At 42.0% G+C, this 17,263-nt stretch overlaps 1 protein-coding gene across 1 annotated transcript in view; it reads right to left on the bottom strand.

Moving 5' to 3' along the window:
- Window positions 1-17,263, bottom strand: part of ASH1L (ASH1 like histone lysine methyltransferase) — a 198,058-nt gene that overhangs the window by 76,570 nt on the left and 104,225 nt on the right.

Below are 17,263 nucleotides of genomic sequence, written 5' to 3'. Positions count from 1 at the left end.
ATCAATATACAAAAATCAACTGCATTTCTATACACTAGCAATAAACATCCAAAAATGAAATTTAAAAAAATTCCATTTACAAGCTTCAAAAGAATAAAATGCTTAGGAATATGTTTAGCAAAAGAAGTGTAGAACTTATGCCCTGAAAATTAAAAAAACAACGTTAAAAGAAATTTCAAAAGATTAAATAGCTAGAAAAAATCCCATGTGAAGAATACTTAATTTTGTTACAGCCATAAAGCTCCCCAAATTGATCTACAGATATTTTTTAAAAACCTCGATGGCTTTTTTGTAGAAATCAACAAGCTGATCCTGAAAATCATACACGGAAATATCAAGGAACCCAGAAGCAGCCAGAGAATGTTGGAAGAACCCGGAAGAGCCAAAGTTAGAGGCATCATATTCCCGGATTTAAAATTCCCTGCAAAGCTACAGTGTCCAGCAGAGTGGCCTACTGGAGTGACCACAGGCAGGTGGTCACCAAGCACAAAAAAGACAGATGACAAACCGACAAAACACATTTGTAATTTATATCACGAGGGCAGATTCCCATAATATAGAAGGATTTCTATAGGCACGTTAGAAAACCCAGGGGAAGAAGAAAACACTAGTCAGCTGAGGGGGCCTGGTGGGGCTCAGCCGTTCAGCATGTGACTTCGGCTCAGGTCATGATGTCGCGGTTGGTCAGTCTGAGTCCCACATCGGGTGAGCTCGTGCCCAGCTTCGAGTAAAAACATGAGCTCTGCTTTGGGTGAGCCCCACTTTTCTCTTCTCTCTCTCTCTATCTCTCTCTCGGCCCCTCCTAAGATTCTCTCTCTCTCTCTGCCTCTCTCTCTCTCTGCCTCAGCTCACTTGCGACCTCTCTCTCTAAAAAAAGACTACTAAGCTGAGAGAAAAATGGGACTGACAATTCACAGAAAAAGATAATGACCTTTGCATACGTGAAAAGATGCTCAAGAATCTCACTTGTGAGAACAATGCAGATTAAGTCTCCCTGGAGACAACATTTCACACCAATCACACTGGTAAAAATTTGTAAATCTGACCGCATAATCAGGGCTGTGGAAGAACAGCCAGTGTCAGATATTTCTAAGAAAGAATGCAAAAAGACACAACTGTAATCGAAGCATAATTAGCCGATATTTACACAATTACATATACACTAATTCAGTCATTCCACTCCTACAAAGTTACCCTGAGGTTAGACCTCCAAAATACCAAACAATACGCAGACAAGGGTTATTCACTGGGCATTACCTATAGTAGGAAACATTAGAATCAACTGAAATGTCTTTTCCCTGGCAGGCTGGCTGGATGAACTATGACAGGTCTATATACTCAGATACTATGAAACTATGTAAGAGCTATATTGTGGATGTATATAAATGTTCATAGCAGCATTAATCATGATAGCAAATTATTGTAACCCAAACGTCCACCCACCGGCTGAACAAACGAGGGGTAAGTAAAACGTGGTCCATCCAACAATGGAATGTTATTTGGCAAGATTCATACAGCGTGTATGAATCTTGGAAACAATATGCTAAGCGACGTAAATCAGTCACAAAGGACCACATGTTGTATGATCCCATATATGAAGTGTCCAGAGTGCACATCTACGGAGGCACAAAACTGATGAAAGCTTGCCTAAGACGGGGTGGGGGGGAGTGGGGGGGGAGAAGATGAGGAAATCAGGGGAGATCACTAAAGAATGTGGGATCTCTTTGTGGGATAATGAAAATGTTCTAAAGCTGACTGTGGTGGTGAAGGTACAACTCTGAATATACTAAAAGCCACTGCAACGCATACTTTAAATGTGTTCCTTCAACAAAGGCTTAGGTTTTCCCCAAGCTCACAGACCTAAAGCAGCTGATGCTGCTGCCTTCAAGAAGAAAGCCACCAGTGAGTGAGTCTGCAACTATGAGAAAATGAGCAGGCGCTGGAAAAGACAGTGTTGAGCCTCAGATGAGATCAGAGACCCGGCCTGGGCTCCGGAAATTCCGGGGAGATCTGTGAGTTAGTAAGTGGGTGATATTTTATTTGTTTTTTTAAAAAACCTTTGAATGTTTATTTATTTATGTTGGGGTGGGGGCAGAGAGAGAATCCCAAGCAGACTCCGTGCCGTCAGCACAGAGCCCCGTGGATGGCGAGGTCACGACCTGAGCTGAAATCAAGAGCTGGATTGCTCAACTGACTGAGCCCCCCGGGCGCCCCGAGTGGGCGGTACTTGAAACTGCTGGGACTGTGGTAATTTGTTACTCAGTCACAGAAAATCGCCCCACACGGTATGTGCACATACACACTTACTCATTTCCTGTTTCTAAAGGCCTAGAGGGAGTGACATCTCCAGAACAATGATGCCCACGTAGCAAACAGCATACAAGTACCCAGATTTAGATTTCTCAATAATAATCCCCATTAAAAGAAACTAAAGGTTTCTGGGTGAAAGAGTTGATTGCAGATCTAATGCAAGGGAAATCTGGAAAGCAACAGCAAGTGAAAATAAAATACACCACCGTGTGGCAGAAAACAGGGCCCAGCTTAAAGTGCCCCAGCGGCACAGTCTGGGGAATGTGAGCATTTGTCTGCAAAATAATGACAATGGATTACGACACATTAGCTGTTTTTTAAATGCATGAATCCAGATGATATTCAAAAGAAAAGAGAAGTAAGAGAGTGAAAGGGGAAGAAAAATGAAAGCCTGTCTTCATAGGAAAGGATCATCTAATAAACGTTGAAGAAATGACAGAAGGAGAAAATTACCAGTTCACAACTAATAACTTATCACTAGTTTAGGCAAGGATCCCAAGATATTAGGTAAAAGGGTGCTAGAAGATGGGCCACCGCCTCAAATGTCACCCCCTGATGTGTTTGCTGATCGTAACAGGAACAACTATCTTTCCACTGGAGAGATTTGGCGGGTGCCACCAAGACCAAGTGGCGCACGTGGCATCACTGGGACAGTAAACGGGGGGCAATACGAGCAGTGTCAAGTAGGAGACACCACACGTGGAATGTTCCTACCAGGATTATTAAACCTGAGCCCAATCATGAAGAAATAATCAGAAAAACACAGAATGCAAGACAACAAGTTTGAGTTCTGAAAAAAGTATCAATCTCATAAAAAACAGGAGATGGGGAATATTCTACATTAAAATATTAGGCAAAGATAACAATCCCATGTAACACATGATGTCTGTTTGTATCCTAGATTAATAGAAAACACAATAAACTGATAAAAAAGACAATTTTAGGACAAGAGGGAAAGATACAAATACGGGCTGTATATTACATGATTTTATTAAAAACACCGCCTATTTTCCTGGGCACCACAATAGCATCGCAATCAGATAGGAGATTATCCTCGTTCTTAGATGGTAATTACTGAAATGTTTAAGGGTGAATGACTGCAACCCACTTTCAAAATGTTCACCAGACCCCGTATCCCCCCCAAAAGTGTAGGGTATGTGTGTTTGTACGCAGAGAAAGATAAAGCAAATGTTGCCAAATATTGATAAATTTGAGTTAGGGTATACAGGTGATCATTTACCATAGGATTGAATATTTTCAAAATTAACCATTATGGGGGGAAAAGCAGACTAGGGAAGGTAGTGTCACTGCATACAAGGTTTACTTCTCTAGGTCTTAGGGAGGTGGATTAGATCCTTTCTAAGATACATTCAAGTTGGAAAATGCTAATATTCTGTTCTTCTGGAAAAATATGACTACAAATGTATGAAAAAGTATTGAAAAAAGTATTAGCAGTATTTCACTTCCCAAAATCCTAGTTACAATGTTACTATTACTACAGCAATGATGATGATATCATTCATAATTTCTATACTTTGTCACGTTAATTCTCATCACAAAATTATATTTTCCTATCTATTTCTTGAATTCTTATAACATAGTTTGAGATACATAACTTTGTGAGGGAGGGTGAAGAAATCAATCAATCAATCTCTCAATCTATTTATTTTAGCAATTTTCCTCTTTTTAAAAAAAAAATTTTTTTTTAACGTTTATTTATTTTTGAGACAGAGAGAGACAGAGCACGAACGGGGGAGGGTCAGAGAGAGAGGGAGACACAGAATCTGAAACAGGCTCCAGGCTCCGAGCTGTCAGCACAGAGCCCGACGCGGGGCTCGAACTCACGGACTGCGAGATCGTGACCTGAGCCGAAGTCAGACGCTTAACCGACTGAGCCACCCAGGTGCCCCAGCAATTTTCATCTTTAAATAGACCCTCAGTTCGTCCTTATATTAATCTTGGGAAAACAACAGATAGCATTATATCTAAGGATCCTAACACTTTGAAATTCAGTCTTCTTTATTTTCTAATAACTAAATCTTCTTGAGGAGAAATGTCCTGTCCCTGCTGCAGTGCTGTTCTGTGAAGCGTCTAGAACAAAGTTCGGCCAACTTTACAGTATGGAATAAGTTTTCATGAAATTGGCTTTCTAAAATTTATGGACTAAACCCTTCTTTTTTAACGACTATTTTGTTTTCCCTTTTGGGGATAGTTAAGCACTGGTTAAAAACTCAACTAGGATATAAAGAGGTATTTCACAGGCTCTTGATAAGTTCCTTCATGTTTTACCACGTCCCACTCGGAAATTCCCTCTAGGAGGATATAAGAATATTACTTCCATCAATTCCAATCTAAAAAAGCATGGCTTCTGAGTTAGGCTGTGTCACTTTCCAGTCTAAATAACAGATTAGAGGGATATTTCACAAGTTAAGATAATGACTCTTCCTGCAAAGTTGAAATAAACGTCAAAAAAAGTAGTTATTAAAAAAATTGTGGTAGGGGCGCCTGGGTGGCTCAGTTGGCTAAGCGTCCGACTTCAGCTCAGGTCATGATCTCACAGTTCGTGGGTTCCAGCCCCGCATCGGGCTCTGTGCTGACCGCTCAGAGTCTGGAGCCTGTTTCAGATTCTGTGTCTCCCTCTCTCTCTGACCCTCCCCCGTTCATGCTCTATCCTCTCTGTCTCAAAAATAAATAAACGTTAAAAAAAATTAAAAAAAAAATTGTGGTAAAACATATGACATAAAATTTACCATTTAAGTAATTTTTAGGTATGCAGTTCATTGTGCAGATTGTTGTATAACCTCACTGTCATCCATCTAGACGACACATTTCATCATCTCGCAAAACTAGAAGTCTGTACCCCGTACACGCTCACGGCTACCAGCCCCTGGCACCCACCATTCTCTTCTGTCTTTAAGAATCTGACTACAGAGGCGTGCAATCAAACAGTATTTGTCTTTTTGTGGCTGGCTTACTTCACTTAGCATAATGTTTTCAAGGTTCATCCACACTGTAGGTGTCCAAATTTTCTTCGTTTTTAAGGCTAAATAATATTCCATTGTGTGCACAGAATATAATTTTTAAAAGTATCTTGGACCTTGTTATGTATTCAAGTACACTAAATCTTATTATGCAAAACTAACTAAATAAATCTCGTTATGCGTTAAGCCCACCAGGCCTATAGACAGTCAAGTCAAAAACAAGTGTTAGTGAACTCACTTTCTGACCACTAGAGGGAGCTAGAGAAACACAGCTGCTGCCTACCGCATGCAGGCTGCACACGCATGTTTCCCAGCCATGAAAATGGAGTGGAGCTTCTACAAAAAATAGAACAGAATGTCAGTGTAATTACAGACTTGCTCCTAACCCATCTCTGTTCCTAAGTGGAAAACGGCTTTAAAAAATCATGATTTATAATTCCCGCAAACATATGTAGCGATGGCCTGACGGCTCTCCTCCACATTAGAAGCCAAACCACATGTGGAGAGTTCTGTAATCATCTCTGTTAATGCAATCTTATTTACTTCTTTTATAAAAACCAGGAACTTCTGGATGTGGCTGTTGGGAACAAGTACTATTTATTATTAAGAAAAAATGATTTTTTCGAGCGCCTGGGTGACTTGGTTGATTGAACATGTGACTCTTGGTTTCGGCTCAGGTCATGATCTCACAGTATGCGGGACCGAGTCCCAAGTTAGGCTCTGCGCTGACAGTGCAGAGCCTGCCTAGGATTCTCTCTCTCCCTCCGCTCCTCCCCGCTTCTCATGCACGCTCTCTCTCCCTCTCTCAAAATAAATAAATAAACCTTTTAAAAAATGATTTTTATTCTTTACTGCTGGGAAAGAAAGAAGCAAAGGTCTGTTAAACCTTAATCATGATGAAAGACTACAGAGAAAAGAGACTGGATTCAGAAGACAAGTGCATAAAAAGTACTTATAAATGTATGTTTGGAGACACACAATGAATAAAGATGTAATTTTTAAAAATGTTTGTTTCTTTAAAAATTTATTATTTATTTATTTATTTTGAGAGAGAGACAGAGAGAGAGCAAGCAGGGAAGGGGCAGAGAGAAAGGGAGACAATTGGAAGCAAGCTCCAGGCTCTGGGTTCTCAGGACAGAGCCTGACATGGAGCTCGAACTCACAGACCGCCAGATCATGACCTGAGCTGTAGTCGGCTGCCCAACCGACTGAGCCACCCAGGCGCCCCTTAAATGTTTATTTGTTGAGAGAGAGAGAGAGAGAACGCACGCGCGCGCGAGCGGGGGAGGGGCAGAGAGAGAGGGAGACACAGAATCCGAAGCAGGCTCTAGGCTCTGAGCTGTCAGCACAGAGCCTGATGTGAGGCCCAAACTCACAGACCGCGAGATCATAACCTGAACTGAAGCTGGACGCCCAACTGACTGAGCCACCCACGCGCACCAATGAAGACGTAATATGTTGGGAATGCAAGTTGGTGCAGCCACTCTGGAAAACAGGATGGAGGTTCCTCACAAAACTCAAAACAGAACTACCCCACGACCCAGCAACTGCACTACTAGCCATTTCTCCACGGGATACAGGTGGGCTGTCTCGAAGGGACACATGCACCCCCCACGTTTACAGCAGTGCTGTCGACAACAGCCAAAGGATGGAAAGAGCCCAATGTCCCTCGATGGATGAGTGGATAAAGAAGATGTGGTCTATATACACAAGGGAGTATTACTCGGCAATCAAAAAGAATGAAATCTTGCCATTTGCAGCTACGTGGATGGAACTGGAGGGTATGATGCTAAGTGATATTAGTCAGAGAAAGACAAAAATCATATGACTTCACTCACATGAGGACTTTAAAACACAGAACAGATGAACATAAGGGAAAGGAAGCAAAAATAATATAAAAACAGGAAGGGGGACAAAACAGAAGAGACTCATAAATATGGAGAACACACGGAGGGTTACGGGAGGGGTTGTGGGAGGGGGGAGGGCTAAATGGGCTTAGTAAGGGGCACTAAGGAATCTACTCCTGAAATCGTTTTTATTTATTAAAAAATTTTTTTTAAATGTTTGTTTATTTTTGAGAGAGAGAGAGAGAGCGAGCATGAGTAGGGGAGGGGCAGAGACACAGAATCTGAAGCAGGCTCCAGGCTCCGAGCTGTCAGCACAGAGCCTGACCGGGGCTTGCACTCACAGACCGTGAGATCATGATCTGAGCCGAAGTCGGACACTCAACCGACTGAGCCACCCAGGCACCCCTCCTGAAATCACTGTTGCACTATATACTAACTAATTTGGATGTAAATTAAAGAAAATAAAATTAAAAAAAAAAAAGATGTAATATGTAACACCAATAACATAAAAGGGGTATGTGGAGCTTTACAGGAGTACAGTTTAGGGGACGTATGGCTGGCTCAGTTGGTGGAGCTTCCAACTCATGACCTCAGGGTCATGAGTTCAAGACCCACAGTGGGAGTAGAGCTTATTTACAAAAAAAAGAAAAAGTAAAGTTTTTGTATGTAATTGAAATTAACTTGGCATCAACTCAAATTACACAGTTACATCTTTGGGAAGTTATATGTAATCTCCATGGTAACAACAGAGAAAATAGCTATAGAATTCACCCAAAAGGGGATGAAGGGAATCAAAACATGTCACTACAAAAAGATCAACGAAGCACAAAAGAAGACAGTAATGGAGGGCATGAGGGATAAAAAGCCGTGAGACATGGAAACAACACAACGGGAAGTATAAGCCCTTCCTTATTGGTAATTATTTTAAACGTAAGTGGGTGAAACTCTCCAAACAAAAGGCAGAGAGAAACAAAGTGGATACAAAACATGATTCAACGATGTACTATCTCCAAGAGACTGCCCTTAGATCCAAGGACACAAATAGGCTGAAAGTAAAAGGATGGAAAAAAGGTAAGATATTCCATGTAAACAGTAACCAAGAGAGAGCAGAATGACAACCCCAATACCAGACAAAAGAGACTTCAAGTCAAAACTCTTACGAGAGACACAGAAGAACATGAAATACTGACAAGAGTCTATTCACATAGAAGCCATAATCATTAGAAACATATATTCACCAAACATCAAAGGACCCAAAATATGTGAAGGAAACATTCATAAGAATGAAGGGAGAAACAGTCGTATAGGAACAGTTGGAGACTTCAACCAATTTCAATAATGGTTAGAACAACCACACAGGTCAGTGTGGATTTGAACATTATAAACCAAATAGACCTCACAGAAATATAAGGAACACTCCACCCAACAACAGAAGATTATAGGGTTTTCTCAACTGCGCACAGAAGACTCTACAGGAAGGGTCATATGTTAGGCTACAAAATAAGTCTTAATAGATTTTAAAAGACTGAAATCATACCGAGTATTTTTTTCTGATCAGGAAAACTGGAAAAACCACAAATGTGTGGAAATCAAACAACATACTCAACCGATAGCTCAAATAAGAAATCACAAGGGAAAGTGGAAACTATCTTCAAATCAATGAGAATGTAAACACAAAAAAACCCCAAACTTACCTGATGCAGTAAAAACAGTACTTAGAAGGAAATTTACAGGTAAAAACACAAACATTCAAATGAAAGAAAGATCTCAAGTCAATAACTTCCTGATGAACAGTCAGTGGCGCAGCCATTACGGAAAAGTTTGGTGGTTCGTTAAAAAGCTAAACATAGCTTCTTCTAGTCCCATGGATAACGTATACGCTTAGGATCAAAAGCAGGGACCCGACCACATAAATGTACGCCAGTGTTCACAGGGAATCATTCACGACAGCCAGAAGGCAGAAACAACCCAAACGTTCATCCATAGATGAGTAAGTCAACACAACGTTGCACACCCTACACAATGGAATATTATATGGCCATAAAAAGGACCAACATTCTGCCACATGCTAAAACATAAGTGAACAGTGAAGGCATTATGCTAAATTCAATAATCCAGACCAAAGGAAGCACAAATGTCATACGATTCCACTTTCATGGGGCAGCAAGTGTAGGCAAATTCACAGAAACTGAGAGCACATCAGACACTCCTGGAGGCTGGGGTGTGTGTGCGCGGAGTTACTGCTTAATGGTTACAGAGTTTCTGTGTGGAGCAAGGGAACATTTTGGAAACAGACAATGGTAATGACTACACCACACTGTGAATGCGATTAATGATGCTGAATCGCACACTTAAAAATGAGGAAAATGGTAAATTCTGCCATACGTACTTTACCGCAATAAAAATTTATTCTAATAATAAAATATAAATCATACAAGTGAAAATAAAATTCAGATCATATTATATAAGTATTTACACTTGCATGTACAATTAATGTAATATACCCAAAACTGTTGACTTCTACACTCAAAACTGGTTAACTATACGGTATATGAATTACATCTCAATTTTTTTTATTAGGTTTTTTTTTTTATGTTTGTTTATTTTTGAGGGACAGAGGGACAGAGCACAGGTGGGACAGGGGCAGAGAGAGAAGGAGACACAGAATATGAAACAGGCGCCAGGCTCCGGGCTGTCAGCACAGAACTCAACGTGGAGATCGAACTCATGAACCGTGAGGTCATGACCTGCGCTGAAGTTGGACACTCAACCGACTGAACCCCCCAGGCTCCCCTACATCTCGATAAAACTGTTGAGCAAAAGAAAGAGGATAGGAAACAAGCCCTGGGGACGTGAGACGCTGCAGACACAAGCCAGGTTCACTGCGTGTCTACTGTGCGCTATTCCCTTTACACGTGTCACTTCACTTGGGTAGCGGGGGAGGGGCCGCTGGAATTCACACTTCGGAGAGAAGACACTCAGTTTGGGAAAATGAAGAAGTGCTCGAGGTGGACAGTGGTGGCGGTCGCACAAGGTGATGTGTTTGATGCCACCGAACGGTGCACTTAAAGTTATTAAAATGGTTACTTTTATGTCATGTATATTTAAGTGCAATCAGTTAATCAACTGAAACCATTAAAACACAAGGGAGCCAGAGCCGGGGGCGGGGGGGCCAGGGGGCTCAGTTAAACGACCAACTCTCTCAGGTCATGATTATCAAGGGTTCGTGGGCTCCAGCTGCGAGTTGGGCTCTGCGATGACTGCACAGAGCCAGCTTGGGATTCTCTCTCCCCCTCTCTCTGCCTCTCCCCTGCCTGCACGGGCATGTGCTCTCTCACTCTCTCAAAATAAATCAACTTAAAAAAACCCTTAAAATATGAAGTTAATCTTGTTTTTAACACTTTACTTGGGACATCAGTCTTGCAATGAATTTTTGGGTTTGATGCCAAAAGCAAAGGCGAAAAAAGCAAAAATGAACGGAGGGACTGCATCCAACTAAAGGTCTTCTGTACAACAAAGAAAATCATCAACCAAATGAAAAGGCAACCTACTGAATGGGAGAAAATATGCATCCATTAATAGGTTAATATTCAAAAAATATAAAGAACTCCTACAACTCAGTGGTAAAAGAACAAACAATCTGATTAAAAAATGGGCACAGGATCTGAGCTGAACAGGCATTTTCCCAACGACACATACACAGAAGGCTGACAGGTACATGAAAAGATGCTCAATCTCACTAGCCATCAGGGAGATGGACGTAGAAAACCACAACACTTCACACCTGTCAGAATGGTTGTTACCAAAAAGATAAGAAATAGTAAGTGTCTATTACTTACTAACAGGGATGAGGAGAAAGGGAGCCCACATGCACTATGGGTGGCAATGTAAGTTGGTGCGGCCACTGTGGAAAAGAGCATGAAGGTGCCTCTCAAAATTAAAAATAGACATACCCTAAGACCCTGCAATTCCACTTCTGAGTACGTATCCAAAGAAACCGAAAACATCACCTGGACAAGATACTTGCAACCCCATGCTCCCTGCAGCATTATTTACGAGATACGAAAACAACCTTCATGTCTGCCGGCAGATGAATGGATGGAGATGTGGTGTACAAACATAACAGAACATGATTCAGCCATAAAAATGAATGAAATCTTGAAATCTGCAACAACATGGATGGACTGCAAGGGCATCATGCTAAGGGAAGGAAGCCAAACACAGAAAGAGAAATACCGTATGATTTCGATTACATGTGGAATCTAAAAAACAACAAAAACCCCAAAACTCAAAAAACAAAATACCAAGCTCACAGAGAGAACATGCTGGTGTTGTCAGAAGCAGGGGGATTTCAGGGGACTGGGATGGGTGAAATGGGTGAAAGGAGTCAAAAGGTGAAAGCTTCCGGTCATTAAATAAATAAGCCATGGGACGTAATGTCCCACACAGCATGGCAACTGTAGTTAATAATGCTGTAGTGCATACTGGGAAGTTGACAGGAAAATAGATCTTAAAAGTTCTCATGGCAGGGGCACCTGGCTGGCTCAGTCAGTGGAGTGTGCCACCCTTGATCTCAGGGCTGTGAGTTCGAGCCCCATGCAGGCTGTAGAGATTACTGACAAATAAAATCTTAAAAAAAAAAAAAAAAAAGTTCTCATGGCAAGAAAAAAATTTTGTCACTATGTATGCTAACAGGTGTTCACTAGACTTATTGTGATCATGTCATATACGAATATTAAATCATTATATGGCACACCTGAAATTAATATAATGTGGGATGTACATTACAGCTCGATAAAGATAAAATAATTTAAAAAACACACCTTTACTTGGGTTACTTTCACTTTCTTAGCGACTAAAATAAAAAATCAGATAAATTGAATTTTCAACTTGCTTCGCCTAAAAGTGATCTGTGTGACTGGACCTTTCACCAGCTCAGTATTTCCATCTATATACAAACTATATGGTTCAACAGCTTCATTTAATACATAAATTTCATTTCTTTGATTCTAGAGAGAAAAAGTAATTTGCCCAAAACGACAGTGAAGCCCAAAGGCCCCCATCAAGGTGCTGTCTCACCAGAGTATCCTCTAAGCCTGGGGACGCCGGGGGGCCTCCGTCAGCTCAGCGTCCAAGTCTTGACTTCAGCTCTGGTCATGATCTCCCAGTTCAGTTCATGGGTTTGGTTCAGTGCAGTCCAAACTGGACTCCGCGCTCACAGTATGGAGCCTGCTTGGGATTCTCTCTCTGCTTCTCTCTCTGTCCCTCCCCCGACTTACACTTCCTCTCTCAAGACAAATAAGTAAACTTAAAACACACACACACACACACCCTAAGTCTTAAATTCAATCTCCAAGGTACTTGACAGATACCTGATATTACATATTCTGTTAAATTCCTATTCCTTTTAGATAAAATAAAACCTAAATTCCAAAGTAACACAGCATTGTCCTCACTTCAAAAAGTGCGGACAAATATAAAATAAGACATGTGAACCCCATAAACTAGAGGGTTCAGTAGATACAATAACGCTCACTCTCCCCACATATCCACATGTAACCCCCAGAAACTGGGAATATGCCGAAGGAATTAAGGTTTCTAATCTGTTGATTTAGAGACAGGGATAGTATTCTGGGCAATCCAGGTGAGCCCAATATAATCACAAGGGTCCTTATAAATGGAAGAGGAAGTTAAAGGCACAGTCAGCGAAAACAGAACCAAGCTTGGAGTGACAAAATGTGAGGACTCAACCTGTCATTGAGGGTTTGAAGACAGAAGGAACCCCATCCACGACATGCGGGGTAGCCTCTAGAAGCTGGAGAGGCAAGGAAGAGCCTCCAGAAGGAACACGGCAAGAAAAACCTTGCCAACACCTTGATTTTATTTTGCCTGCAGAGATTCACTTGACCTTCTGACCTCAGGAACTGTAAGACGATACATCTGTGTTGCTTCAAGCAACTTGAGTGACCTGGTAGAGAGGGCAGAGAAAACCGATGTACAGGCTAACCTCCATGAGCAGTGTGTTGACTGTATCACGAGACATTTTTTGGTACCTATAGAAAGGAACATTAATAATGGAGGTTTTCTTAAACCAAGGAGTACTGTCTGTACGACTTTTTTTCTGGTATTTTAGCTAATGACATTATCATCCACCCAGGAATACAAAACAAAACACGGGGATCTTCACTGACTCTCATCCTGTCCTTTACACTCTTCACACCAGACCATCTGATCAATCTTTAATCCTTTTCAACTGTAACAATGACATTTTCTTTCTTTTCTAAATGTTTACTTATTTTTGAGAGAGACCGAATGCAAGTTGGGGAAGGGTAGGGAGAGAGGGAGACACAGAATCCGAAGCAGGCTCCAGGCTCTGAGCTGTCAGCACTGGGCCCGACGCGGGGCTTGAACCCATGAACCGCGAGATCATGACCTGAGCAGAAACCAAGAGTGAGACGCTAAACCGACTGAGCCACCCAGGCACCCCCTGCGTCTTAAAAATTTGTTTTAACTTTTAATTCCAGTAGAGTTAACATACAGTGTACTATGAGTTTCAGGTGTACATGGGAGTGATTCAGCACCTCCACGCATCACCCGGTGCCCACCACAACAGGTGCACTCCTTCATCCCTGTCACCTGTTTCACCCACACCTGTGCCCCCTCCTTCTAGCGACCACCTATGTGTTCTCTAGAGCGAAGAGACCGTTTCTTGGTGTGACTCTTTTGTTTTCTCTGTTTGTTTTGTTTCTTAAATTCCACATAGGAGGGAAGTCATATCCCCTCATAACTTTTTAAAGCCTATAATGATTTATATACAAGAGTAACTTTGCAATTTCTTTGTACCTTTCTGTGGCCCCAGAAACAACCTGGCAGAAAATGGAAGATTTTCTGGGCAGCAGTGAAACCATTCTGTGTGATATTGCAAAGGTGGACACATGTCGTTAGACATTTATGAAAACCCACACAACGTACAACACCAAGAGAGAACCCTCACGTCAGCTGTGACTTTGGGCGATAAGGATGTGTCAGTGGAAGTTGACTGATTATAATAGACGTAACACTGCGCTGCAGGATGTTGACGGTAGGGGAGGCTGCGTGAGCAGGGGTGTATGCAAACTCTCTCTCACTGTGTATCAATTTTGTTGTGAACCTAAAACTGCTCTAAAGAATTCTTCCTTAACTAAAAAACAAAACAAAGAAAAAACCCCACAAATTGCTACCAACAACAACCAGGCAGCCCATAAAAATATACTGGCTTCACAGTTTGGAAGAATGCATACCTGTATCAATCTGATCAATGTTCTAAAAATATCCCAGAATAGGGCCTGCCTGGGTGGCTCGGTTGGCCAGTGTCCAGCTCTTGGTTTCGGCTCAGGTCATGATCTCATGGTTTGTGAGCTCCAGCCCTGTGCCCATCCAGCTCTGCACTGACAGTGCAGAGCCTGCTTGGGATTCTCTCTCTCCCTCTCTCTGTCCCTCCCCTGCTTGTGTGCTCTCTCTCAAAATAAATAACTTAAAAAAAATACAATATTCCTATAAACCATTTTCTTCCTACTTATTTTTAAATTTTTTTTTTTCAACGTTTATTTATTTTTGGGACAGAGAGAGACAGAGCATGAACGGGCGAGGGGCAGAGAGAGAGGGAGACACAGAATCGGAAACAGGCTCCAGGCTCTGAGCCATCAGCCCAGAGCCCGACGCGGGGCTCGAACTCCCGGACCGCGAGATCGTGACCTGGCTGAAGTCGGACGCTTAACCGACTGCGCCACCCAGGCGCCCCATCTTCCTACTTATTTTTAAAAATTTCACTTATTTATTCATTTATTTTGAGATAGAGAGAATCCCAAGCAGACTCTGCACTGTCAGCACAGGGCCTGGTGCGGGGCTCGAACTCATGGACTATGAGATCATGACCTGAACTGAAATCTAGAGTCCGATGCTTAGCCAACTGAACCACTCAGGTGCCCCCCCCCCCGCCACCTACTTATTTCTAAGAGGTGAATAGCTAGTTGTAACATAAACAAGGTGATATTTTAGTCCATTCTCCGAGTGAAAGACTTTTGTCTGACCAGAGACATTTTACAACACAGATGTGGTCGAAAATACTGATCTTTTGATTCACAATCTGACTTTATTATTAATCTCCCATTTTTAGGGATTTAATCCAGAAAAAAACACATTTATAGAAACAAAAGTAAAACTTGAAATTAATTTTTTTTAGCAGAAAACTTGATAAATATATTTGTTTTCTCTGTTCAGCAAAAACACTGCTTAAAACTGTAACTGGAAAAAAAATAGCTCTTTCCAAAATACATTTCCATTTTCTCACTTGTAGTGACTGAATGCTAGATATTTTTCAGGCATCATCAACTGGAATATGAACCCTGATTTCCCAGCCTGAAGTGTGGTTCCATGACGATGTTCTGGCCAGGGTCTATAAATGAGGTTTTCAACTCTCCTTTCTCATCAGCCTGAGCTGCTATATATAACACATTACCAGAGACTGGGGGGGGGGGGGTGTCAGCAACACATTTTTATTTCTCACTCTTCTGGAGGCTGGGATGTCCAAGATCAGGGGTGAGTTCCAGTGAAAACTCTCTCCCTGGTGTGCAGGGCTACCTTCCTGCTACTCCTCATATAGTGGAAGGAGGCCATGTCTCTGTGTTTCTTCTTAGAAGGCCGCTGACCCTACTCACAAAGGGCAACGTCCTCATGACCTAATTACTTCCCAAAGTTCCTGCCTCCAAAGACCATCACACTGGGGATTGGGGATTCAAGTCTGGGTAGGAGTGGGAAGACGTGTCCACTCCATACTGCTTCCTTACAGAGAAGATGGACACTTTTCACTCCCTTTCTTCTTTTCTGCTTTCTACAAGGAAGACCTGATGGCTGAGCTCTAGCTGCTACGTTGGAACAAGAAGAAACCACAGAAAGGGAAGCCTAATGCTGAAATGGAGGGACAGAAACAAAGGAGTCTAGATCTGTGAGGAAACTGAAGACACCATATTAAGCTTGAAGTTTGTATTTTGTAACATTAAAAAAAAATTTTTTTTTTTTTAACATTTATTCATTTTTGAGAGAGAGAAACTGAGCACGACCAGGGGAGGGGCAGAGAGACAGGGAGACACAGAATCCGAAGCAGGTTCCAGGCTCCCAGCTGTCAGCACAGAGCCTGACGCGGGGCTCGAACTCATGAACCGTGAGATCACGACCTGAGCCGAAGTCGGACATTCAACAGACTGAGCCACCCAGGCACCCCTCGTAACATTTTTTAAGTTAAAGGAAAAGAAATGTGTATCTTCTTAAATTCTGGAGTATTTGAATTTCCTATTATCGGCATCTGCAACGAATAAGCTTAATGAATAAAACATTTTCATGATCCTAGAAGCAAGAATGGGGTACAAAGAGTTTATGTGGGATCTACCTCAGTGGTCAATCAATAGAAAACTTTTCACTGCAAAATAAGGTGCTGTGGCTCCCATGCAGACACTTTAACCTCACTGAGTCGGACACACGTCTAAAATGTAACCTTTCCTTCACACCCTCATGACCTTTTGACGGACGCCGAGTGTCTGTTGTTGCAGCCCTGTCATACACTGTCTGCTCTGTCACTAGAGTTATCCAAAAACACACACAACACACACACACACTTTTCCTTTCTTAAAAATATCATGTTGGGGCAACTGGGTGGCTCAGTCGGTTGGGTGATTGATTGGGGGCGCTTGAGATCAGGTCCTGATATCACAGTTCACAGGTTTGAGCCTCATGTCGGGCTCTGTGCTGATGGCATGGAGCCTGCTTGGGATTCTTTCTCTCTCCCTGCCCCTCCCCCACTGGAGTTCTTTCGTTTTCTTCCCCTCTCTCTCTTCCTCTCAAAATAAATAAATAAACTTAAAAAATTCATCATGTTTATACACAATGACACAGTCAGTTGATGTCTCTTTCAGGCTCTACACCTTCTTTTTTTTTCTTTTTTAGAGATTTTATTTTTTAGTAATTTCTACACCCAACATGGGGCTCAAACCCACAACCCCAAGACCAAGAGTCACATGTTCTGCCGACTGAGCTGGCCAGGCACCCTTGGGCTCTACACATTCTTAATTGAGGTGCTTCTTGAGCTGCTCC

This window comes from Lynx canadensis, chromosome F1, assembly GCF_007474595.2.
Source record: "Lynx canadensis isolate LIC74 chromosome F1, mLynCan4.pri.v2, whole genome shotgun sequence".
NCBI lineage: Eukaryota > Metazoa > Chordata > Mammalia > Carnivora > Felidae > Lynx > Lynx canadensis.
This window is presented reverse-complemented; position numbering and strand designations above follow the sequence as displayed.